The sequence below is a fragment of the Eschrichtius robustus genome, chromosome X, assembly GCF_028021215.1.
Source record: "Eschrichtius robustus isolate mEscRob2 chromosome X, mEscRob2.pri, whole genome shotgun sequence".
Lineage (NCBI taxonomy): Eukaryota > Metazoa > Chordata > Mammalia > Artiodactyla > Eschrichtiidae > Eschrichtius > Eschrichtius robustus.
In genome coordinates this window covers 112136877-112163424 of record NC_090845.1, presented here as the reverse complement: position 1 = coordinate 112163424, position 26548 = coordinate 112136877, and positions in this window count along the sequence as shown.

The window sequence follows — 26548 nt, the reverse complement described above, 5'->3', positions numbered from 1 at the left end:
ATCTACAATGTGTACAAGTTAGAATTCAGAAGATACCATAATTCTGACATTTTCATTGTAATACAAATATATAGACAGGAAACAGTTCACTTCAAACAATTTTCTTGAATATATTTATTGGCAGTTGGGTATTAACTTTGAGGAACAAAGATGAATAATACAGAGATGAAGGAGATGAATAAACCTCACTATTATTGTTTGCAAATGAAAAATGTAACCAGTCTCCACAGGAAAATGATTGTATATAAATTGAATTCATACGTAGGGCTAAGAAAACAAGAATTTTCTATTAAGTGCATTTTAGTAGATACAAATCTTATGGATTTTTATGTTAATGTTGGTGCCTTACTAGGTATAAAAATTATTTGTACCTATCATCTGTCTTTTAAGCATGCTTCTTTTAGTTACTATAGCTACATTTTTAAAAATAAAACTTTCTGCAAACCAAATGAACAAAGTGACAAGTGAAAATTTAAAAAAATAAAATTAAAGAAATATTGTTCTTTAGGGCCCTGACTACTTTCAGTTTGATTCAGAAAATAATTTTACTAAATCATTCTCATTACTCATTATATTTTATTCAGATTTTCTAGTTCTTAAGTCAGTATTCATAGTTTGCACCTTTCTAGGAATGTTCCCATTTCACCTAGTTGGTGAAATTTGGTTGCATGCAGTTATTCATAGTATTCATTCATAATAACTTTTATTTCTATAAAGTCAGAAGTTATGTCCCCTCTTTCATTTATGATTTTAGTCATGACTCTTTATCTTTGTTTCTTGGTCAAATTACAGGTTGTCAGTTTGTTTTTGTCTCTTCAAAGTACGAACATCTGGTTTTGTTAGTTTTCTCTATTGTTTCTCTAGTGTCTATTTCTTTAATTTCTACTCTAATCCTTATTATTTTCTACCTCTCCTCGTTATGAGTATAGTTTGCTCTTCCTCTTCATGTGTCTGAGGATGGAAGATTACGTTGTTAACTTTTGGCCAACGCACTATATCCCCTCCCTCTTGGACCTCCCTCCCTCCCACACCCCTCATCCCACCCCCTAGGTCATCACAGAGCATCGAGCTGAGCTCCCTGTGCTATACAGCAGGTTCCCACTAGCTATCTATTTTACACATGGTAGTGTATTTATGTCAAACCTAATCTCCCAATTCATCCCACCCTCCCCTTCCCCCACCCATGTCCACACATCCATTCTCTATGTCTGCGTCTCTATTCCTGCCTTGCAAGTAGGCTCATCTGTACCATTTTTCTAGATTCCACATATATGCATTAATATCCGATATTTGTTTTTCTCTTTCTGACTTCACTCTGTATGACAGACTCTAGGTCTGCATCTTTTTTTGGATTATTTAATCTATTCTCATTTAATTTTGTTCTTGGAGTTGAATTTACGTCTACCGTTTAATTTTTGTTTTCTGTATGTCTCAAGTCTTTTTTGTTCCTGTATTCCTCCTTCACTGCTTTTTTTGCATTAAGTGAATATTTTCAAGTTTAAGATTTTGATTCCTTTAAAGAATTTTTCACTATATTTTTAAGGGTTATTTTTTTAGTAGTTGCTTTAGGTTGTGCCATATGCATCTTAAATTCTCAAATCCACTTTAGGATTTATACTAACTTAATTTCAGTGAGATATAGAAAGTCACTCTTATTTAGCTCCATTTTATTTTCCCCCTTTTTATGCTTATTTTTATACAAATTACATCTATATATGTTACAAACCTAAATGTATATTGTGATAATTATTGCTTTTGAAAATTGTATGTCTATTAAAGAAGATGATAAAAGAAAGGAGAGCAGGTACACATTTATAAGATTTGTCACATTTAACTTATTATTTACCATTTCTGATTCCCTTTATTGATTCCTGTGTAATGAAGTTACCACTTGGTGTCATTTCCTTACTCCATTACATCTTTGCTTTCATTCACTCCTGTGCTGTTATTGTCATATGTATTACATTTCTGTATGCTATAGGCCCAACAATACAATTACATACATATTGTTTTATACATTTTATTTTTTATGTAAGTTAAGAATAGAGAAGAAATGGACATTTATTTTGTCTTTCAAAATTGCCTCTACCAGTGAGATCTTTGTTTTTTGTGTGGTTTTGAATCTCTGTATGGATTTACAACCTTTCAATAGAACTTTTAGTTCTATTTCAGGAAACTTTTAGTATTTCTTGTAATGAGTCTACTAGTAATAAATTTTCTCAGTTTTTGGTCTTCTGGGAAAGTCTTGCTTTCTGCTTTGAAAGATAGTTTTGCTGTCTATAAGATTCTTGGTTCACAGTCTTTCAGAAGTTTGAGTATGTCATCTCACTGCTGTTAGGCCTCCTTTTTTTCTGATGAGAAGCTGTTCATATTATAGGGGTTCCCTTGTACATGATTTGTTTTTCTCTTCCTATTTTCAAGACACTCTCTTTCTCTTTGTCTTTTGGCTTTTCTACTATGTTTCTGCATGTGAATCTCTTTGCACTCTATGTGTAGTTCATTGAACTTCTTGAATGTTTAGCTTAATATTTTTCAGCAAACTTGGGAAGTTTTGGGCAATTATTTTATTTTTTTTTTTTAAACATCTTTATTGAAGTATAATTGCCCCACAATGGTGTGTCAGCCTCTGCTTTATAACAAAGTGAATCAGTTATACACATACAATATGTTCCCATTTCTCCTCCCTCTTGCATCTCCCTCCCCCCCACCCTCCCCATCCCACCCCTCTAGGTGGTCAAAAAGCACCGAGCTGATCTCCCTGTGCCATGCGGCTGCTTCCCACTAGTTATCTATTTTACATTTGGTAGTGTATATATGTCCATGACACTCTCTTACCCTGTCACATCTCACCCCACCCCCTCCCCATATCCTCAAGTCCATTCTCTAGTAGGTCTGTGTCTTTATTCCCGTCTTGCCACTAGGTTCTTCATGGCCTTTTTTTTTTTTTTTTTTTTTTCCTTAGATTCCGTATATATGTGTTAGCATACTGTATTTGTTTTTCTCTTTCTGACTTACTTCACTCTGTATGACAGACTCTAACTCCATCCACCTCATTACAAATACCTCCATTTCATTTCTTTTTATGGCTGAGTAATATTCCATTGTATATATGTGCCACATCTTCTTTATCCATTCATCTGTCGATGGACATTTACGTTGCTTCCATGTCCTGGCTATTGTAAATAGAGCTGCAATGAACATTTTGGTACATGACTCTTTTTGACCTATGGTTTTCTCAGGGTATATGCCCAGTAGTGGGATTGCTGGGTCGTATGGTAGTTCTATTTGTAGTTTTTTCAGGAACCTCCATACTGTTCTCCATAGTGGCTGTATCAATTTACATTCCCACCAACAGTGCAAGAGTGTTCCCTTTCCTCCACACCCTCTCCAGCATTTATTGTTTCTAGATTTTTTGATGATGGCCATTCTGACCGGTGTGAGATGATATCTCATTGTAGTTTTGATTTGCATTTCTCTAATGATTAATGATGTTGAGCATTCTTTCATGTGTCTGTAGGCCATCTGTATATCTTCTTTGGAGAAATGTCTATTTAGGTCTTCTGCCCATTTTTGGATTGGGTTGTTGGTTTTTTTGTTATTGAGCTGCATGAGCTGCTTGTAAATCTTGGAGATTAATCCTTTGTCAGTTGCTTCATTTGCAAATATTTTCTCCCATTCTGATGGTTGTCTTTTGGTCTTGTTTATGGTTTCCTTTGCTGTGCAAAAGCTTTTAAGTTTCATTAGGTCCCATTTGTTTATTTGTGTTCTTATTTCCATTTCTCTGGGAGCTGGGTCAAAAAGAATCTTGCTGTGATGTATGTCATAGAGTGTTCTGCCTATGTTTTCCTCTAAGAGTTTGATAGTGTCTGCCCTTACACTTAGGTCTTTAATCCATTTTGAGTTTATTTTTGTGCATGGTGTCAGGGAGTGTTCTAATTTCATACTTTTACATGTACCTGTCCAATTTTCCCAGCACCACTTATTGAAGAGGCTGTCTTTTCTCCACTGTATATTCTTGCCACCTTTATCAAAGATAAGGTGACCATATGTGTGTGGGTTTATCTCTGGGCTTTCTATCCTGTTCCATTGATCTATATTTCTGTTTTTGTGCCAGTACCAAACTGTCTTGATTACTGAAGCTTTGTAATATAGTCTGAAGTCAGGGAGCCTGATTCCCCCAGCTCCATTTTTCGTTCTCAAGATTGCTTTGGCTATTCGGGGTCTTTTGTGTTTCCATACAAATTGTGAAATTTTTTGTTCTAGTTCTGTGAAAAATGCCATTGGTAGTTTGATAGGGATTGCATTGAATCTGTAGATTGCTTTGGGTAGTAGAGTCATTTTCACAATGTTGATTCTTCCAATCCAGGAACATGGTATATCTCTCCATCTATTTGTATCATCTTTAATTTCTTTCATCAGTGTCTTATAATTTTCTGCATACAGGTCTTTTGTCTCCTTAGGTAGGTTTATTCCTAGATATTTTATTCTTTTTGTTGCAATGGTAAATGGGAGCGTTTTCTTAATTTCACTTTCAGATTTTTCGTCATTAGTGTATAGAAATGCAAGAGATTTCTGTGCATTTATTTTGTATCCTGCTACTTTACCAAATTCATTGATTAGCTCTAGGAGTTTTCTGGTAGCATCTTTAGGATTCTCTATGTATAGTATCATGTCATCTGCAAATAGTGACAGCTTTACTTCTTCTTTTCCGATTTGGATTCCTTTTATTTCTTTGTCTTCTCTGATTGCTGTGGCTAGCACTTCCAAAACTATGTTGAATAATAGTGGTGAGAGTGGGCAACCTTGTCTTGTTCCTGATCTTAGTGGAAATGGTTTCAGTTTTTCACCATTGAGGACAATGTTGGCTGTGGGTTTGTCATATATGGCCTTTATTATGTTGAGGAAAGTTCCCTCTATGCCTACTTTCTGCAGGGCTTTTATCATAAATGGGTGTTGAATTTTGTCGAAAGCTTTCTCTGCATCTATTGAGATGATCATATGGTTTTTCTCCTTCAATTTGTTAATATGGTGTATCACATTGATTGATTTGCGTATATTGAAGAATCCTTGCATTCCTGGGATAAACCCCACTTGATCATGGTGTATGATCCTTTTAATGTGCTGTTGGATTCTGTTTGCTAGTATTTTGTTGAGGATTTTTGTATCTATGTTCATCAGTGATATTGGCCTGTAGTTTTCTTTCTTTGTGACATCTTTGTCTGGTTTTGGTATCAGGGTGATGGTGGCCTCGTAGAATGAGTTTGGGAGTGTTCCTCCCTCTGCAATATTTTGGAAGAGTTTGAGAAGGATAGGTGTTAGCTCGTCTCTAAATGTTTGATAGAATTCACCTGTGAAGCCATCTGGTCCTGGGCTTTTGTTTGTTGGAAGGTTTTTAATCACAGTTTCAATTTCAGTGCTTGTGATTGGTCTGTTCATATTTTCTATGTCTTCCTGGTTCAGTCTCGGCAGTTTGTGCATTTCTAAGAATCTGTCCATTTCTTCCAGGTTGTCCATTTTATTGGCATAGAGTTGCTTGTAGTAATCTCTCATGATCTTTTGTATTTCTGCAGTGTCAGTGGTTACTTCTCCTTTTTCATTTCTAATTCTATTGATTTGAGTCTTCTCAAGTTTTGGGCAATTATTTATTCACATTTTTTTTTTTGCTCTTTCCTTTCTCCTTTCCTTCTAATAATCTAACTATATGTATGTTGTTGCATTTAAAGGTGCCTCTATTTCTCTGATATTCTGTTCATTTTTCTTCATAATGTTGTCTCTCTTCTTTAGATAATATAATGGCTATCAATCTATCTTTGTTGATTTTTATTTTTTGCAGTTTAATTCTACTATTGAGCCCTTCTAGTTAACTTTACATTTTCATTCTTGTAATTTTCAACTCCATAATTTCCATTTGGTTAATTTGTTATAATATCTATCTTTTAATTGATAGTCTCTCTTTGATAAAACGTTATCAAACCTTTCTTTACTTCTTTAAGCACGGTTTCCTTTAATTATTTGCATATATTTAAATTAGCTACTTTGAAGTCTTTGTTAAATATGACATCTGGCTACTCTCATGGGCAGTTTCTGTTGCCTCCTTCTTTTACTTATATGAGTCATAATTTCCTGTTTCTTTGCATGTCTCATAACTTATTGAAAACTGGATATAATGTTTTAGATAATATAGTAATTGTGGATACAAATTCCCCTTCAGCCCTATCCAGGGTTTGTTTCTGTTGCTGTTTGATTATTTATCTCATGACATGGTTGCACCATTTCAGTAATGTCTGTTTCCCCCAAAGTGTGAGAGGCATCCACAGAAACACACTGGGACGCACAGTTGTTTCAGTATGGATCTCTGCCTCTTTCTCTCTGGTATTCTCTGTTCAGTGGTCTGTTTCATTTGGTAGTAATCCAGCCTTTAGGTTCCAGTAATTACCAGTTGTTTGCCCTATTGTTTTCAACAGTGCCTTGGGGCTTAAGTTGTTCAATACTTTTTTCCAATTGAATTTGGACAGGGTTGATCTTGATGTCAGTCTTTGAGGTTTGTTCTGACTCCAGAAAGGCTCCTAACTCTTTCTTTCTCTGGTTCTAACTGGTGAGCTAGAAGCCTGTTCTTTATCTTGTTGCTCTTAATTAGGAGGAGGTATTATTGTTATTATTTTTTAATGGTAAGGCAGACTTTATTCAGGGGGACTACTACATTAGAGTGTCATAATAAGAGAGAGAGATTTGGCTTAATTCTGTATACAACAAAGACAAGTGGCGATTTATAACCAGTGAACAGGGTAGGGGTCAGTGGATGGAAAATTACTAGAGGAAACATCAGGGTTAAGGGAAATTTGGGTTAAACCCACTTGACAGGATTTTTGCTGAAGGCAAATCAGGGCAATATCAAGGGTGGGAGATAAGGAATTTGATCATATATCAAGGGTGGAGAATTTTCACTAAACTGACCCAATAGCATTCTTGCTAAAGCTGTAGTAAACTGACCAAGGACGGAGGCCAAGGTCAGGGACTGGTCAGAAAGCAGACACAGCGGAGCCTGACTTAAGTTTTGTCAACAACCCCCTCCCACCTCCCCCCCTCCCAGTTTAAGGAAAGAAGATCCATTCTTCTTTAGTTGAATAGTGTAAGTCCATTTCTCATTTGGTGGAGGCTATTTGCTGGATGGTGGAAACAGTCAATATTTAATGAGAGAGGATTTCTCTGAAAATAAAAGAAAAACAAATAGTAGTAATTGGAAACCAAGTTTCTGAGTCCAGAGAATAGTCAGTTGAGATTTCTGGATGTTAGGCTCAAGCATGAAAGTCATGATCAAATGCATATTTGTTGTGCAGTTTGAATCTTTTTGGTAAAGGCATCAGGTATTCCAGTGCACTTTCTGAGTGGACCACACTGTAGCAGACATGAAGGTCATCCATCAGTAATCTGTTGTGGTGATTTCTTTGAAGTTTTTATCAAGTCATCCAGGTTCAGCTTACAAGGCTTTGGGAAAAGAGCAGCTATTGAGGAGCTATTATTTTTGAGAGTACCCTTAGGCTTGAACTTCCCAATCTTCTGTTTCTGAAAAAGTCAGTTCTTTTGGGGAGAACTTTGTTGTATTTTTTTTTTTTTTCTTATGAACTGCTTCTCCACCTAGGCAAAATACCTAAGCCACTACTATGGGCACTGGGTAGGGCAGTAGCCTCTGGTCTTCTCAGCTTGCTTCTCTCAACATAAAACCTCTTTCCTACAAGCATGCCAGGATGAGAGCAATTAGGACCCGGTATTCTCAGCCTGCTACACTTGAGATAGTGCCTCCATTCTATAGGTAGAGGCTGAATAAAGAAGTCCCAAATATTTCAGCCACACTCACCAGGAATTTATTCTCTTCAATTTGGAAGTACAAAGAAAGAGAAATGCTGGCCTCACACCCTTCCTAGAAAGATATAGTAACCCTTGATTGGGAGTTGATGGGAGAGGGGACACCATCTTCTTAACCAAACCCACAGAAAATGGAATTTACTTCAGGATGGAGGTGGGTAAAAGGAAGGGAGGCAGCAGGAATATTATTCATTTATTTTTCATTTTATGCCCAATTTTTTAAAAAATTAAAAAAATTAGAATGGTCTTAGATTTCCTGGAAAGTTGTGAGAATAATCCTGACTCAAATGTCTCAGACTCTCACTGTTGAGTTTTAATAGTTTTATTGAGTTTTAATAGTTTTTTTAGCTAGATATTTCCTCATTTTTTGTGTTGTTCTCTTAAGACAATTGCCAGAGACTTTAAATGACTGGGTTTTTTAATAAAATTTTCAAAAATTTTGCTTTGTTTTGCCTGCGAGTGGGTCTGTGGCACACTTCATGCTACCATCCTGGAAGAAGAATTCAGTATCATCCTGCTTTTGAATTTATATTGATTTATCTTGAAGGGAACGGAACTAATATAACATTTTCCCATAAGCTATCCAATTATCTTAGTATTAAACAAAAAAATTTTTGTATTTTATTCAGTCATTTGAAATACCTTATTGCACACTGAATTACCATATCCGTTGGGTGTACTTCCAGATTTTCCATTTTAATGCGTTATGCTGTCAGTATATTAATAAAAACCTAATATGTTTTAATTATATAGCCTTTATAAGCTGCTTTAATATCAGATATTTTTATACTTTTTTCCTGACTGTTTCAGTAAGTTTGTTCTTTTAAGTGTGTTTATTATAAACTTTTCGAGATCTACCGGGGGAAAAGAACCTAATGGTAATTTTATTAGGATAACTAAAATGTATAAATTTACCTTGGGATGAGTAGAATATTTATAAATTTAAGTCTTCTTTTCCAAAACCATATATTTCCTGTTTTTAAGTCATTTGGGAATCTTTGAAGTGTTTTATATCTTTCTCATACAGGCTCCGTATGTTTCTTGTTAAGCTTATGCTCAATTTTAAAAAAATCTTTTTAAAACAATATACAGTAGTTTTAGATTCACTGAAATAAAATGTTAAGTAGTACAAAAGGTCCTATGTGCCCTATACCCAGTTTCCCCTATTATTAACATCTTACATTAGTATTGTATATTTGTCACAATTAATGAGTAAATACTGATACAATATTATTAACTAAAGTCCATAGTTTATTCAGGTTTCATTAGCTTTTACCTAATATCATTTTTATGCTCCAGGATCTCATCCAGGATACCACAGTTCATTGGTTCTCCTGAAACTCCTATTAGCTGTGATAGTTTCTTAGGCTTTATTTATTTTTGATGATCTTGAGAGTTTTTAGGAGTACTTATCAAGTATATTGTAAAATATCCCTCAATTGGGATTCGTCTGACGTCTTTCTCATGAATAGACTGGGGTTATGTGTTTGGGGGAGGAAGACCACAGCGATAAGGTCCCACTTTCATTACATCTTATCAATAAGACTGACTTATCAAGGATGATGGTAACATTGATCATTTGGCTGAGGTAGTTTTTGCCAGCTTTTTTCACTGTAAAGTTATTTTTTTCCCTATCCATAACGTACTCTTTGGAAGGAAGTCAATATGTGCATCCCACATTTGAGGAGTGGAGATTTATATTCCACCTACTTGGGGGGTATAATCTACATAAGTTATTTGGAATTCTTCCTCAAAGGAGATTTGTCTCTTCTTTCGTATTAATTTATTTAATCACTTATTTATATCAGTGTAGACTCAGGGATATTTATTTTACAGTTTGGGTTATTTTATCCTTTGAGATATTATCCAATATTACTTTAGTTGCTCAAATTGCTATAGCTTTGGCCTTTGGAAGCTCTTTCAGTTGGCTTCTGCATCCCTTTTACACGTTCCCATCATTATAGTTTTTGCTTGCTTGTTTTGTTTTGATTTAGCACTTCCTTAGTTTCTGGCACTAAAAGAGGCTCCAGGGTCAGCTTGTATATTTATTGCCATAGTCCTGAAATTAGCCATTTATAGCCAATTTTAAAATTTATTTTGTAAATAGGAGATTCTCTTCCTTTATATTTTCTAATTGGTTTTGTTTTTATTCATGAGTAATGTTGATTTTTATAAGTTAATTGCATTACCTGATATAGTTTATTAAATTATCTTGTTGGTTGTAGCAGTTTTTACATGAATTCTTTACTTTTCAAGATACATAGCCATATTATTTACAAATTAGGTTAGATGAACTTTTCCTTTCTTATATGTATAATTTAGGTGTTTTCTCCTGTTTAACTGCATTGACTAATATCTACAACATAATACTAAATAGTAGGAAAGATAAAGGAAATCCTTGTCTTGTTTCTGATAGTAACAGAGAAGCCTTTATTGTTTCACTATTAAGTCAGATGGTGTTTTGTCTGCTTTGGATATTTTCTTTTTTTTTTTTTTTAACTTTTTTTTGGGGGGGGTTTATTTATTTAATTAATTAATTTATTTATGGCTGTGTTGGGTCTTCGTTTCTGTGCGAGGGCTTTCTCTAGTTGCGGCAAGCGGGGGCCACTCTTCATCGCGGTGCGCGGGCCTCTCGTTATCGCGGCCTCTCTTGTTGCGGAGCACAGGCTCCAGACGCGCAGGCTCAGTAACTGTGGCTCACGGGCCTAGTTGCTCCGCGGCATGTGGGAGCCTCCCAGACCAGGGCTCGAACCCGTGTCCCCTGCACTGGCAGGCAGACTCCCAACCACTGTGCCACCCGGGAAGCCCCTGGATAATTTCTAACAGATATCTTAATAGATAAGTCTATCACTTCTTCCAAGTCAGTGTTAATATGTCACCTTTGCAGTTAGACTTAACATAAGCACCCTAACTAAAATCGCACTCACATTACCAAACCAAATCCAATAATACATTAAAAGGATCATACACCATAATCACGTGGGGTTTATTCCAGGGATGCAGGATGGTTCAACATCTGCAAATCAATGAATGTGATACATCATATTAAAAAATGAAGGATAAAAATCATTTGGTCATCTCAGTAGATGAAGAAAAACATTTGACGAAATCCACATCCATTTATGGTAAAAAAAAAAACTCTCAACAAAGTGTGTTTAGAGGGGAATACATCAACATAATAAAGGCTATATAGGAGAAACCCACAGCTAACATCGTACTCTGTGGGAAAAGCTGAAAGCTTTTCCTCTAGGATTGGGAACAAGACAAGGATGCTCACTCTCACCACTTTTATTCAACATAGTATTGGATGTCCTGGGCAGAGCAACTAGGCAAGAAAAATAAATAAAAGGCATCCAAACCAAAAAGGAAAAAGTGAAACTGTCACAATTTGCAGATGATATAATACTGTACATAGAAAACCCTGAAGATTCCACCAAAAAATTATTAGAACTAATAAATGAATTCAGTAAAGTTACAGGATATCAAATCAATATATAGAAATCTGTGGTGTTTTACACACTAATAAGAAAGACAAAATAAGAAAACAATCCCATTACAAGTGTATCAAAAAGAATAAAATATCTAGGAATAAATTTAACAAAGGAGGTGAGAGACATGCACACTGAAAACTATAAGACATTGATGAAAGAAATTGAAGATACAAAAAGTGGAAAGATATTTCATTTTCATGGGCTGGAAGAACTAATATTGATAAAATGGCCATACTACCCAAGGCAACCTACAGATTCAGTGCAATCCCTATCAAAATTCCAATGGCATGTTTCATAGAACTAGAACAAATAATTCTAAAATTTGTATGGAAACACAAAAGATCCTGAATAGCCAAACAATCTTGAGAAAGAATAACAAAGCTGGAGGTATCATGCTCCCTGGTTTCAAACTATACTACAAAGCTATGGTCATCAAAAGAGTATGGTGCTGGCACAGAAACAGACACGTAGATCAATGGAACAGAATTGAGAGTCCAGAAATAAACCCAAACATATATGGACAATTAATCTATTTCAAAGGAACAAAGAACATACGATGGAGAAAGAGCAGTCTCTTCAATGAGTGGTGTTGGTAAAACTGGACAGCCACATGCAAATAAATGAAAAGACCATTATCTTACACTGTACACAAAATTAACTCAAAGTGGATTAAAAGTTTGAATGTGAGACCTGAAACCATAAAATTCCTAGAAGAAAACATATGCAGTAACACCATTAACATCAGTCTTAGTAATCTTTTTATGGATCTGACTCCAAAGGCAAGGTAAACAAAAGCAAAAATAACAAATGAGACTAAAACTAAAAAGTTTCTCCACAGCAAAGTAGACCATCATCAAAACAAGAAGGCAACACACTGAATGGGAGAAGATATTTGCAATCATATATCTGATAAGGGGCCAATATCCAAAATATATAAAGAACTCATACAACTCAAAACAAAAAACCAAACAACCCAGTTAAAAAATATGCAGAGGACCTGAATGGGCATTTTTCCAAAAGAGGACATACAGATGGCTAACAAGAACATTAAAAGATGTTGAAAATCACTAATTATCAGGGAAATACAAATCAAAACCACAATGGAATTTCACCTTACACTTGTCAGAACGGCTATTATAAAAAAGACAACAAATAATTGTTAATGAGGATGTGGAGAAAAGGGAACCCTCGTCCACTGTTGGCAGGACTGTAAATTGGTGCAGCCACTATGGAAAACAGTATGGAGATTCCTCAAAAAATTAAGACTAGAACTACCATAAAACCCAATTATTCCGTTTCATGGTATTGCACCCTGTGATCATCGCATATATGCATCCCCATATTCATTACAGCATTATTTATAATAGCCAAGACATGGGAACAACATAAATGTCTATCAACAAGTGAATGGATAAAGAAAATGTGGTGTATATACAATGGAATACTAAGCCATTAAAAAGAACGAAATTCTGCCATTTGTGACAACATGGATGGACTTTGAGGGTGTTACACTAAGTGAAATAAGTCAGATGGAGAAACATGAATACTATATGTGGAATCTAAAGAAAAGCAACCAATAAATTAAAACAAAAAGTTATCAACACAGAGAAGAGATTAGTCATTACCAGAGGGGAAAAGCATTGGTGGTGGTGAAATAGGTGAAGGCGGGTCAGCTCTGTGGTGATGGATGATAACTAGACTTGTGGTGGTGATCACTCTGTAGTATATACAGATGTTGAACTATAATGCTGTAACTTGGAAATTATATAGGTAAATAAACAAACAAATAAAATTGCACTCATTCCCACCCCACACATGCAATCAGGCCTTCTAATCTCCCTTGCATAGCTTTATTTGCTTCCACAAAACTTCTCAACTTCCAAAATACTATATACTGCATTTATTTATTAATCTCATTGTGTATTACCTGTTTCCCTGATGAGAATATAATTTCTCTGAGGACAGATAACTTTGTCTCCTTCAATAATCATCCTCACAGCCTAGAATGATGTCTGGCATACAGTAGTTCCTCAAGCAATATTTTATAATCAATGAATATATAAATTCTTCCTCTTGATCCTCAGAGTATTTCATCTTTATCTCTTCTATAGCAATGTACTTTTAAGCTGTTTTATTTGTATACCTTGTATTGTACTAATGTTTTAGTCCCATAAGTGTAGGGACTGTGGATTACTCATATCTTTATTAATTCCTCCAGCCAGAAATGTGTTTCATATGTAGTCAGTATTCAAAAACAATTTAAAAAGTCCAATTATTACATTTGTGTTTGCAGATCCAGATCAGTAACAAGATCTGAGTCTGCTTGCAATATCAACTGCTAATCCAAATGGCACTGATTGAAATTTACCCTCTATCTTTTTGAACCACCAATCACTATTCATTCTCTTATTCCAGCCTCACAGCCTTTCTATTCCTTGAATATACTACATTTATAGAAACTCAGGGAGTATTTTTTCATGCTGTTTTCATTACATGAAATACTTACTTTTAAAAAAGGTTTTTAAATAGGTTTAGCGCGATTTTATGTTCACAGCAAAATTTAGCAGAAAATAGAGTGTTCTCCTGTATCCCATGCCCCTACACATGCACAGCCTTCCCCACTTTTAACCTCCAGCACTAAAGTGGTACATTTGTTATAATCTATGAATGTCCACTGACACATCATTAACACCCAAAACCCACACCAGGATTCGCTCTCGGTGTTGTACATTATATGGGCTTTGACAAAAGTATAATTACATGTATCCATCATTATAGCTTCATACAGAACAGTTTCAGTGCCCTGAAAATCCTGTCTTCTGCCCGTTCATCATTCTCTCTTCCCTAACCCCAACAACCACTGATCTTTATACTGTCCCTACTTTCACCTTTTCCAGAATTTCATATGGTTGAATTATAAAGTATGTAACCACTTCAGATTGGATTTCTTTACTTAGTAATATGCATTTAAAGTTCCTCCATGTTTTTGAGGGTTTGGAGAAAAAGGAACCCTCCTACACTGTTGGTGGGAATGTAAATTGGTGTAGCCACGGTGGAGAAGTGTGGAGGTTCCTTAAAAAACTAAAAAATAGAGTTACCATATGATCCAGCAATCCCACTCCTGGGCATATATCTGGAGAAAACTCTAATTTGAAGATACATGCACCCCAATGTTCATTGCAACACTGTTTACAATAGCCAAGACATGGAAGCAACAAAGATGTCCACCAACAGATGAATGGATAAAGCAGATGTGGTACATATATACAATGGAATATTACTCAGCCATAAAAAAGAATGAAATAATGCCATTTGCAGCAACATAGTTGGACCTAAAGATTATCCTATTAAGTGAAGGAAGGACAGAGAAAGACAAATATCATATGATATCACTTATACGTGGAATCTAAAAAAAATGATAGAAATGAACTTACTTACAAAACAGAAATAGTCTCCAGGCCTAGAAAACAAACTTATGGTTACCAAAGGGGGAAGGGGGGAGGCATAAATTAACATACATACATATATATAAAATAGATAACGAACGAGGACCTACTGTATAGCACAGGGAATTATAGTAAATATCTTGTAATAACCTATAATGGAAAAGGATCTGAAAAAGTATATAGAGACACACACACACACACACACACACACACACACACACACACACGGACACATATATGTAAAAAAGGTTCCTCCGTGTTTTAAACAGTTTGATAGCTGATTTATTTTTATTGGTGCATAATATTACATTGCCTGGATGTACCACTATTTATTCAGATACCGAAGGACATCTTGGTTGCTTCGATGTCTTAGAAATTATAAATAAAGTTGCAATAAACATCTATGTGCAAGGCTGTGTGTGGACATGTTTTTAACTTCATTTGGGTAAATACCAAGGAGTATGATTGCTAGATCACATGGTAACAGTACGTTTAGTTTAGTAAGAAATATCATCCCCAGCATTTGGTGTTATCAGTGTCTTAAATTTTTGCCATTCTAGTAAGTCTATAGTGGTATCACATTGTAGTCTTAATTTTCATTTCTCTAATTACATGTGATGGTGAACATCTTTTCACATGCTTATTTGCCACCTCTCTATCTTTGGTGAGCTGTCTGTTCATATCTTTAGCCCATTTAAAAAATTTTTTTATTGGAGTATAGTTGATTTACAATGTTGTGTTAGTTTCAGGTATACAGCAAAGTGATTCAGTTACACATATACATATATCCACTCCTTTTTAGATTCTTTTCCCATATAGGTCATTACAGAGTGTTGAGTAGAGTTCCCTGTGCTATACAGAAGGTCCTTATTAGTTATCTACTTCATATATAGTAGTGTGTATGTCAGTCCCAATCTCCCAGTTTATCCCCCTCCCTCCTTATCCCCTGGTAACCATCAGTTTCTTTTCTACATCCGTGACTCTACTTCTGTTTTGTAAATAAGTTCATTTATACCCTTTTTAAAAATAGATTCCACATATAAGAGATATCATATGATATTTGTCTTTCTGTGTCTGACTTACTTCACTCAGTATGAGAATCTCTAGGTCCATCCATGTTGCTGCAAATGACATTATTTTGTTCTTTTTATGGCTGAATAATATTACATTGTATATATGTACCACATCTTCTTTATCCATCCCTCTGTTGATGGACATTTAGGTTGCTTCCATATCCTGGCTATTGTAAATAGTACTGCAATGAACATTGGGGTGCATGTGTCTTTTTGAATTATGGTTTTCTCCAGGTATATGCCCAGGAGTGGGATTGCTGGATCATATGGTAGTTCTATTTTTAGTTTTTTAAGGATCCTCCATACTGTTCTCCATAGTGGCTGTATCAATTTACAGTCCCACCAACAGTGAAAGAGGGGTCGCTTTTCTCCATACCCTCTCCAGCATTTATTATTTGTAGATTTTTTGATGATGGCCACTCTGACCGGTGTGAGGCGATACCTCATTGTAGTTTTGATTTGCATTTCTGATGTTGAGTATCTTTTCTTTAGCCCATTTTTTAATCAGGTTGTTCCTTTTCTTGTACAATTTTAAGAGTTCTTTATTTATTTTGGATAATAGCCCTTTATCAGATGTCTTTTGCAATTATTTTCTTCCATTCTGTGGCTTATATTCTATTTCCCTTGACAGTATCTTTCACCAAGCAAAGTATTTAATTTTAATGAAGTTCATTTTTTTAATTCTTTCTTTCATGGATTATGTCTTTGGTGTTGTATCTAAAACTTTATAGCCAATCCCGATGTCATCTAGAATTTCTCTTGTTATCTTCAAGAAGTCTTACACTTTTGAATTTTACATTTAGATCTATGATTAATTATGAGTTGATTTTTATGAAGGGTGTAGGGTCTCAGTCTAGATTCATGTTTTTGCATGTGGATATCCAGTTATTCATGCAACATTTGTTGAAAAGACTGCCTTTCGGGCTTCCCTGGTGGTGCAGTGGTTAAGAATCCTCCTGCCAATGCAGGGGACACAGGTTCGAGCCCTGGTCCAGGAAGATCCCACGAGCCGTGGAGCAACTAAGCCCATATGCCACACCTACTGAGCCTGCACTCTAGAACCCATGAGCCACAACTACTGAAGCCCGTGCGCCTAGAGCCCATGCTCTGCAACAAGAGAAGCCACCTCAGTGAGAAGCCCACACACAGCAACGAAGAGTAGCCCCCGCTCACTGCAACTAGAGAAAGACTGCGTACAGCAACGAAGACCCAATGCAGCCAAAAATAAATAAATTAAGTAAATAAATTTTTAAAAAAAGAAAAAGACTACCTTTCCTCCATCGTGTTGCCTTTGTTCCTGTTTCAAACATAAGTTGACCATATTTTTGCGGGTCTGTTTCTGGGCACTCTATTCTGTTCCATTGATCTATTTTGTCTATTCTTTCACCAGTGCCACTCTGTCTTCATTATTATAACTTTATATTTAAGTATTGAAGTTGGATAGTGTTAGTACTCTCATTTTGTTCTTCTTCAAGATTTTGTTGGCTATTTTGTTTTGTTTTGTTTTTTTTGTCTTTCCATTTAAATTTTTTTTTTAACTTTTTTTGGGGTTTTATTTATTTATTTATTTATTTATTTATGGCTGCGTTGGGTCTTCGTTTCTGTGCGAGGGCTTTCTCCAGCCGCGGCAAGTGGGGGCCACTCTTCATCGCGGTGCACGGGCCTCTCATTATCGCGGCCTCTCTTGTTGCGGAGCACAGGCTCCAGACGCGCAGGCTCAGTAATTGTGGCTCACGGGCCCAGTTGCTCCGCGGCATGTGGGATCTTCCCAGACCAGGGCTCGAACCTGTGTCCCCTGCATTGGCAGGCAGATTCTCAACCACTGCGCCACCGGGGAAGCCCGATCCATTTAAATTTTAAAATCAGTTTGTCAATAGCCAAAAAAATGACTTGCTGGGATTTTGATTGGGATTTCATTGGATCTATAGACAGGGTTTTAAAGGAAAGACATCTTGACAATATTGAGTCTTCCTATCCATGAACATTGAATCTCTCTCAGTTTAATTAGTTTTTTATTTTGTTCTTCAGAGTTTTGCAGTTCTCATATTGATCTTATACATATTTTGTTGGATTTATACCCAAGTATTTCATTTTGAGGGGTAATAATTTAGTGTGTTTTTGTGTTTTTAATTTGAAATGCCACTTGTTTATTGCTGGTATATAGGAAAGTGATTGACCTCTGTATATCAACCTTATATCTTGAAATCACTGTAATTGTTTTTAGTTCCAGGTGTTTTTTTGTCAGTTCTTTCAGATTTTCTACATAGGCAGTCATGTCATCTGTGAACAAAGACAGTTTTGTTTCTTCCCTCCTAATCCATATACCTTTTATTTCCTTCTCTTACTGCACTAGCTACATCTTCTTATATGATGTTGAAAAAGAGTGGTTAATGGGGACATCTTTGCCTTGTTCTTGCTTCAAGTTTCTTACTATTAAGTATGATGTTAGCTTTTGTGTTTGTAGATGTTGGCATATTGAGATGTTAGTTATCATGTTGAGAAAGTTCCCCTTTATTTCTAGTTTATTGAGAGTTTTTTCTAAAGAATGTGCATTGCATTGGATTTTGTCATGATTTTTCTACATCTGTTTATGTAATCATGTGCTTTTTCTTCTTTAGCTTGTTAATGTGATAGATTACATTAATTGATTTTTGAATGTTAAGCCAGCCTTACACAACTGTTACAAATCCCACTTGGTCATAACATATAATTATTTTTATACATTGTTGGGCTTGATTTGCTAATATTTTGTTGAGGATTTTTACATCTACATTCGTGAGAGTTATTGCTCTGTAGTTTTCTTTTCTTGTAATGTCTTGTGTGGTTTTGATATTAAGGTAATGCTGGTTTCATGACATGAGTTAGGAAGTAGCCCCTCTTCTTCTATCTTTTGAAAGAGATTGCAGAGAATTAGTAGAATTTCCACCTTAAATATTGGATAGAATTCACCAGTGAACCCATCTGGCTCTGATGTTTTGTTTTGTTTTGTTTTGTTTTGGAAGGTTATCACTTATTAATTCAAGTTTTAAATAGATACAGGTCTATTCAGATTGTGTAGTTCTTTTGTGAGGCTTGGCAGATTCTGTCTTTAAAGGAATTGGTCCATTTAACCTAGGTTATCAAATTTGTGGCCATAGCATTGTTGATAGTATTCCTTTATTGTCTTTTAAACGTCCATGCAGTTTCTAGCAAAGTCTCCCCTTTCATTTCTGTGATTATTAACTTCAGTATTCTCTATTTTTTCTTAGTTAGCCTGGCTAGAGTTTAATGAATTTTATTGATCTTTCCAGAGAGTCAATTCTTGGTTTTGTTTATTTTCTCTATTGATTTCCTGTTTTCATTTTCAGTAATTTCTGATCTAAATCTTTTCTTCTGCTTACTTTGAATATAATTTGTTGTTCTTGTTCTAGTTTCCTAAAGTTGAAACTTATCAATAGATTACTGATTTTTAGCTCGTTCTTGTTTTATAATATATACAATCAATTCTATAAATTTCCCTCTAAGCACTGCTTTTACTGCCTCACACAAATTTTGATAAGTTATGTTTTCATTTTTATTAGGTCAAATTTTAAAATTTCTCATGATATTTCTTCTGTGATCCATGTGTTACTTACAGTTGTGCTGGTTCATCGCCAAGTATTTTGAGATTTTTCCAGCTACCTTTCTGTTTTTCATTTCTAGTTTAATTCCTTTTTTTGTCTGAGAGCATACATTGTATTACTTCTATTCTTTTAAATTTGGTAAGGTGTGTTTCATGACCCAGAATGTGGTCTGTCATGGTGAATGTTCCATGTGAGCTTGAGAAGGATGTGTATTCTACTGTCATTGGGTGGGGTAGTCTATATATGTTGATTATGTCTAGATAATTGATATAGATGTTCAGTTAAACTATGTTCTTACTGATTTTCTGCTTGCTGGACCTGTACATTACTGATAGAGAGGTGTTGAAGTTTCCAGTTATAATAGTGACTTCGTCTACTTCTCCTTGCAGTTCTAGCAGTTTTTGCCTCATATAGTTTGATGCTCTGTTTTTAGGTACATACACACATCAAAAATTGTTATGTCTTCTTGAAGAATTGACCCTCTGTCGTTAAGTAATGTCCTTCTTTATTCCTTATAAGTTCTCTTGCTCTGAAGAAGCTCTGTTTGAAATTAATATAGCTACTCTAACTTTCCTTTGATTAGTGTATCTTAGTATATTTTTCTCCATCCTTTCACTTTTAGCGTATGTGTCTGTGTTTAAAGTGAGTTTCTTGTAAACAGCATATAGTTGAGCCTTGTTTTTTAACCCACTCTGACAATCTCTGTCCTTTAATTGATGCATTAGACCATTGACATTTAAAGTGATTACTGATATAGTTGGATTAATGTCTACCATATATGTTACTGTTTTCTATTTGTTGATCTTTTCTTTGTTCTTGTTTTTGTCTTCCATTCTTTCTGTCTTTTGTGGTTTTAATTAAGTACTTTGAATAATTCCATTTTCTCTCTTTTATCAGTGTATCAATTGTAATTCTTTTTTACAATGCAAAATTTGCCATGTATATTTATAACTATTCCATTTCAACATTCAAATACACTATAGTGCTTAATAGGTAGTGCACGTACCTTATACTAATAAAGTATTCCTTACTCCTCTCTTCCATCCCTTATACCATTGTTGCAATTCATTTAAATTATACATAATTTATAATCAGTAAGCTCATTGTTGGTATTATTATTTTATTTATTTATTTTTTGGCTGCGCAGCATGCAGGATCTTAGTTCCTGGACCAGGGATCGAACCCATGTCCCCTGTAGTGGAAGCATGGAATCCTACCCATTGCACTGCCAGGGAATTCCCACTGTTATTATTTTGAACAAACTGTTATCTCTTAGATTAATTAAGAATAAGAAAAATGAAATACTTTATTTTATCTTCACTTTCCCCAGTGCTCTATCTTTATGTAGACCCATATTATTTTCTTCCTCTCTGAGAAAATTCTTTTCACATTTCTTGTGAGACAAGTGTACTTTATTCGTCTGAGAATATCTTTATCCCGCCTTCACCTTTGAAAGATAATTTTGCAGGGTACAGAATTCTGACTTGTTGGGTTGTTTTTCTTTTTTGTAAACTTTAAATATTCACTCCATTTTCTTCTTGTTTGCATGGTTTCTGAGGAGAAACGGGATGTAATTCTTATCTTTATTCCTCTATAGGTAAGGACTCCCCCACACCACCCCTGGTTTCTTTCAAGAGTTTTTCTTTATTATTGATTTTCTGAAGTTTTGAATATGATGGATATGCCTAGATGCTTTTTTAAGCAGTTATCTTGTTTGGTGTTCTTTGAGCATCCTGGATCTTTGGTTTGGTTTCTGACATTAATTTGGGGAAATTCTCGGCACTATGACTTCAAATATTTCTTCTGTTCCTTTCTCTCTTCTCCTTCTGGTATTCCTATTACCTTTACGTTTTACCTTTCATAGTTTTCCTACAGTTCTTGGATATTCTGTTCCATTTTTTTCAGTCAATTTTCTTTCTGAATTTCAGTTAAGAAGATTCTGTTGACATATTCTCAAGCTCAGAGAGTCTTTCCTCAGCTGTGTCCATAAATATCATAAATCTATCAAAGATATTCTTCATTCCTGTTACAGTGTTAGCATTTCTGTTTGATTCTTTCTTAGAATTTCCATCTCTCTGTTTACATTACCCAGTTATGCTTGTGTGTTGTCTAATTTTTCCATTAGAGACCTTAGCATATTAATCATAGTTATTTTGTTAATAAATTGCTTCTCTGATAATTCCAACTTTCTTGCCATATTTGCCTCTGATCCTGATGCTTGCTCTGCCTCTTAAAACTGTGTTTTTTGCCTTTTAGTATGTAGTTGTTTATAGAAAGCTGGACATAATGTCCTAGGTAAAAGAATGGTCTTTCAGTAATATGCTGGTGAGGTGCAGGGAGAAAGAAAGTGTTCTATAGTCTTATGATTAGCTCTCAGTCTTTTAGTAAGCCTGTGCCCCTGGACTGTGAACTTCAAAAGTACTTCCATCCTCCCATCCCTTTAGGTGGGACAATGGGATGGACAGAAGGAGCTGGCATTGAGTATTTCTCTTTCCCCCATTTCCCCCCTTTTCCCCTATTCCCCATTTGAAAAGCAAGAGGAAGGTGGAGTTGGATATTTCCTTTCCTCCCAGTCATTTAGGCTTTGATAAAACTCCAGTAGGTCGGGCTCTACTAAAATAGTTTCCCTTGAGGGTAGGCCTTGTTAAGAAGAACAGAATGCTTTGGTACATTTCAAAAAGGTTTATTTCTCCTCCTCCTGCCAGAATCATGAGGAAGTTTTTCTCTCATCATAACTGTGAGAACATAGTATAGTTCCTGGCAGTAAAACACAAAATTGTAGGCACGCTCCCCACAAGACTGGCACCTCCTGGAGTTTTTAACTCTCAGATTTGTTTACATTGAACCTCCAGCCATTTTCAAACTACAGGTTAAGTTTCCCTACTCTGGTACTGGTTCCTATTTACATTTCTGCTCATGGGTGTCTGCTCGAAAAGTTACGATCTATATATCTGACTGGCTGTTTCTCCATTTTGGGGGGCAGTGATTTGCCCTGTAATCTCAGTTATCTGATAGATCTGAAAAGAGTTGTTGGTTTTCAGTTTTTCAGCTTTTTACTTGTTGTAGTATGGAGTGATGACTTCCAAGCTCCCTTCCTGATGGACTGGAAACCAGACAAAATATTTTCTTGATCTTCATGTAGCATCCCCACTTCATAAGTCACAATGCTTTGTTTAATATATCTTATAACTATCAACTATGAACGAGTTAATTAGTTTACTTTTTGTGTCTGTCTCTCCAACTAGAAAATGAAGGATATTCCATGGAAACATGAACTTGTATGTCTTCTTGACCACTGTATTCCTTGCATCTAAAACAATGACTAGCATTCAGTAGGCTCTCTTAATTATTTTGTAAATGAATGGATGAATGAGTCTTCAAGGGGTGCCTGAAATACAGGGTAAATCTGTTATTTTGTGTTTGTGTGATTCTTTGATTTGTTTTGGATTTTTTCCACTTGTTTATCTTAGAGATATGTTTCCTTAGATGTAAATGACACTCTAAATATGCTTTTGAAATAGAAGTTCATCAGTGTGTGGGCCAGTATCAATAATAAGAGTTGTAAATCTCTCAGTCTATGGCTGTGCATTTAAGCAGAATTATCTATAACAGTCAATGTTGGATGCAATCTCTGTTGGATTCAGTCTCTTAAAAAACAAATTAATGCAAAGCCAACAATGGGAAGCAGTATGGGACAGATTTAAAAGGTAAATACCAATATAAAAGTTATTGTTACATGGCACTGGTGGGTTTTAGGTAACCCCATAGGTCTTCTATGGCTTGCTGAGAGTACATTCATCTCTAACTTTAGGAGTCCTGAATGCTACACACTGATAGCAATTTAGCATTGTGATTCTGGGCACAGTCAGTTGCCAAGTTTCCATTCAGCTACTCTTTAGCAGCCTTTCCAAACACTGACCTTTTCATTATCATTGTAGTTTCCTTGTTTGTTTGTTTTCCCCAATGTTTTTGATTTTTTTTTTTAAACATCTTTATTGGAGTATAATTGCTTTACAATGGTGTGTTAGTTTCTGCTTTATAACAAAGTGAATCAACTATACATATACATATGTTCCCATATCTCTTCCCTCTTGAGTCTCCCTCCCCCCCGCCCTCCCTATCCCACACCTCTAGGTGGTCACAAAGCACAGAGCTGATCTCCCTGTGCTATGCGGTTGCTTCCCACTAGCTATCTATTTTACGTTTGGTAGTGTATATATGTCCATGCCACTCTCTCTCTTTGTCACATCTTACCCTTCCCCCTCCCCATATCCTCAAGTCCATTCTCTAGTAGGTCTGTCTCTTTATTCTCGTCTTGCCACTAGGTTCTTCATGACCTTTTTTTTTTTCCCTTAGATTCCATATATATGTGCTAGCATACTGTATTTGTTTTTCTCTTTCTGACTTACTTCACTCTGTAGGACAGACTCTAGGCCCATCCACCTCACTACAAATAACTCCATTTCGTCTCTTTTTATGGCTGAGTAATATTCCATTGTATATATGTGCCACATCTTCTTTATCAATTCATCCAATGATGGACACTTAGGTTGCTTCCATGTCCTGGCTATTGTAAATAGAGCTGCAATGAACATTTTGGTACATGACTCTTTATAGGCAGAACACTCTATGACATAAATCACAGCAAGATCCTTTTTGACCTAGCTCCTAGAGAAATGGAAATAAAAACAAAAATAAACAAATGGGACCTAATGAAACTTAAAAGCTTTTGCACAGCAAAGGAAACCATAAACAAGACCAAAAGACAACCCTCAGAATGGGAGAAAATATTTGCAAGTGAAGCAACTGACAAAGGATTAATCTCCAAGATTTACAAGCAGCTCATGTTTTTGATTCTTAATGCTGTTTATTTATAATGGTTTCTGGACCCTTTGCATGGCATGTATAAAGACATAAGAAAAGAGATAAAAATTGTAATAATTTCATATATTTAAAAACAAAGATGCCAAGAATGCTTTTCATAAAAACTGAATGCCTCATTGTAATGATAAATAATTTTACAAATTGTGAATATTTGAATAATCAATCTTGAGAAATTGTATCTAAAATTCTAGTGATGATCATCATCTCTCTTAGACTATAAGTATCAAACCCTTCTTTAGAAATTAATTTAATTGGTCTCTGACTCCTTAAGAGGAGTATGTCTTGTGTATTAATTACATGTGTCCTAATCTATAATTAACAGTTAAGAACAAATAAAGGCTTTGCTCATGGATTTTGGTTTTTTTTAATTCTGTCAAATTTTATTTGTAATTAAGTTTATTGATTACAGGTATGGCCCAAAATGCTGTCACTCATTAATTCTCTAGTAGTTATCTAAATGTGGCCTGACAAAACTGTTTATGAGGATATCAGTTATGGTTTTTCTTCCATTTTGATGATCAGTAATGTAACAGTTGATTATATCAGTGAGCCAGCCTGACTGAATTGGCCCTACAAGCCCCGGTCCAGCTGTGGTTATTTAAAAAAAAATGTCAAATAGTGTTACAGGATCATATTGATATATTTTCACTGGGTTGCTTGGTTTAACAACAGCCACTTGTTATTAGAGGCTTAAAACAAACAAATATGCATTTCTTACTTATGTTACTTTAGGGTTTAAGGTACCTTTAACTCTGTTGAGGTCTCGAGTTTTGCTGGCATATGTTGGCCTTATTAGACTTTACTGGGTCAGTATGTGCTGAGCTCAGTTAGATTTGGCTACACATGTCTCTGCATTTCTTGCCATTCAGAAATCTACACTAATGTATCCATTATCTTGGACATACTATTCTAATGATTGAGGGCCATATCTTTTAATGATTGAAAGCAACAAGGCCACAGGCCACAACTGCTTTTAAAGCTTCTGTTCACATGCAGCAAATGTGGCATGGCCATGACCAACCTCAACAGGGCAGAAAACATGGCAAGAACAAGAATGGAAGAAGTGATAGTGAATAATAGTTCAATTTACCACAAAAGATTACTTCACCAACATACTCCTCTTTATTCCTAAATTTTATCCCTTAACATGGATAACAAATAACTATTTTTAGAACAGAAGGTTGCCAGTTATGATATTACATTCAGATATCAAGAACAAACACCAGATATTTTTGTTCTTTTCCTAACCATCAAAAGTATCATTGATTAATGTATTTAACCTTTCTTAAACCTATTAGTTTTTAGCCTGTAACCTCTTGAGTAATATGTTTTACACATTTAGGTTTGATTAAAGTTTCTTATTTAAATTTTTTTTTTTACTTAGAAAAGACAATTTTGTATATTTACAATTTTAGAACAGTCAGCTGGTGTGACAATTTTGAAAATCTAGTTAAGAATTAATTAGATAAACATGAATGTTAATATATCTAAAACAGTAGTTCATTGATAATTTGTATTACCTCTTTACTATACAAAATTATATTGTTTGAATATTTCACTTGGTTTTGTTTCTAAAATGTGCCCAAGACTGTATGGCTTTCCTCAACTGTCGATTGGATCTGTTGTGACAGAATGTATCATAACATGGTGTATACAACTTGGACTAGGAAAATACATATGACTCTATAGTCATTAGTCATCCTTTAACATTTGATGTAACAGTGAATTAGTTTTTCCACTTTTCTCTCTTTCACTATTTCCTTCTTGTTTTAAAAACACAACTGTTAAACATCCAATCACATATAGCACTACACTGGCAGACACAGATACTCACACACAAAGCAGTGAGCATGCACCCAAGCATGGGTGTGTATTTGTGAGAGAGAGAGAGAGAGAGGGAGGGAAACTCCTATCCCATGAGACCATTTCTGGTCTTGTCCTTCTCTTACAAGTAGTCTTCCTATCAATTTTCTGGTTGCTTTGGTTCAGCATAGGTATAACAGGACAAACATAAGAAAGAAATATCTGTGCTCGAGTACACATAGAGGAAGCTGGGACAGCTGTAAAAGTGACTAATGTTAATAATCTGGAGCTATTCAACTTTGTCAACCAAAGGAAAAATAATTCTCTTTCTTGCTTCTCTGAAAAGGCATAAGAGCCCATCTGTGTAGGGTTCATACAGTCTGCTT